Raw genomic sequence first — 1574 nt, forward strand, 5'->3', positions numbered from 1 at the left:
AACTGAAACTCCCTTCTCTGTGATAACTGCAGCCTGTGTCAAGTTGACACACAAAACCAGCCAGTACACAGGGCTTCTCTGTATAGCCCTGACTGTCCTGGAACTCACTGTGTAGACCAGGCTGGCCTCGAGCTCAGAAATCCGCCTGCCTCTGCCTCCCAAGTGCTGGGATTAAAGGCATGCGCCGGCGGCTGATACTCTTCTTACTCCCAGCACCGTCCTGCCTCAGGCTTGTCAAGGGGCTTCAGGCTTGTCAAGGGGCCTCAGGCTTGTCAAGGGGCCTCCTGCTGTTCTACAGCCTGGGGATCAAATACTTGTGGAATATCTCTCGGTGCTGATGGGGATGCAGCTTGTTGAGGGGGATGCGGCTTGCTGTGGGGATGCGGCTTGTTGATTGCATCCTAGTCGGAGCCCTCCCACACATCTGACCAATTTGCTAGTTCCTGGCCTCCGTTTGGAAAGCTTCCAGCTCGTTTGCGTGCTACGCTGCTCGGCTGTGCCTTCTTAATGCAGTCTTAACGTTGTATTAAATAAACAATGGGTATAAAATCAAATTAATTATTGGACACTCCATGCTATTTAATTTTAAGGCTCCCTTCTTGCCCGTATTTCTTCTGAGGACAACAAGGCATGGAGTGCCAGGCAGCTGGACTGGTCTCCATGAGCCTCTTGGTGAAGGCCAGGGAAGGGGAGGGGGTGGGGAGAAATTAAGAAACGCAGCATGCTGGTGGGCAGAGCCACGCTCTTTATTATGGGGAAATGGTATTCGATCCAATTTCTTCGGATCTCCCAATTATCCGGACAGCCAAGCAGGAGGAGGACAAATTAATTGTGGAGGAAAAAAAATCCAATGACTTGTGGGGCATTCAGCCTCGAGAGGCCTTGGGCTGTAGTAAATTCCTTACCTGAACAGGTGAAACCCGGCCTTTGCACCTCCATGCTCTCCGACTTGCTCACAAACTCTCAGGTATGGTTTTTTTGTTTGTTTGTTTGTTTGTGGTTTTTTTTTTATCTTTTCCTCTACTGGAGTCAAGCTGGGCAGACACCACTTTCCAGCTTCCCAGGTCAACTCGGATCCTGTTGTTACACGCCAATGGGACCCTGGGCCCTCATCTTTGCCGCATCCTCTTATCTGTGATCTCAGGCTCGTTTAATTAATTTTCTATTATCCCTTTAAACCACGCTCTTTTCTCTTTTTTGCCCATGGTCCACGCTCCTGGCCCTCAGCACCTGGCTGGGATGTAGTGCAGATGTTCTCGTTGATGGGAAAGGAAAGGAAAGGTCGTAAAAAGGTCGGCAAGGAGAGAGAACAAAAGATCTTTTCTCAGAAGCTCACAGCCTTGTTCCTGATTTTCTATAGGAGTGGTGAGGCACACTCCTTGGGAACCTGCGGTTTAGGAGCCCCAGTGGTCCATCATGTCCAGCTGGCTCCCATGGATACGCCTTGCTTCCTAGACCCTCTGGCCTTCCTGGCACAGCCTCTTGTGAGCGCGATTCTGACCTCCTCCTTCAAGGCTTTAAGCTCCTGCATCAGAAATGGCACTTTGTTGTTCAGCTGAAGGGCCCTCTCACTA

The sequence above is a fragment of the Mastomys coucha genome, unplaced genomic scaffold, assembly GCF_008632895.1.
Source record: "Mastomys coucha isolate ucsf_1 unplaced genomic scaffold, UCSF_Mcou_1 pScaffold13, whole genome shotgun sequence".
In the NCBI taxonomy this organism is placed as follows: domain Eukaryota; kingdom Metazoa; phylum Chordata; class Mammalia; order Rodentia; family Muridae; genus Mastomys; species Mastomys coucha.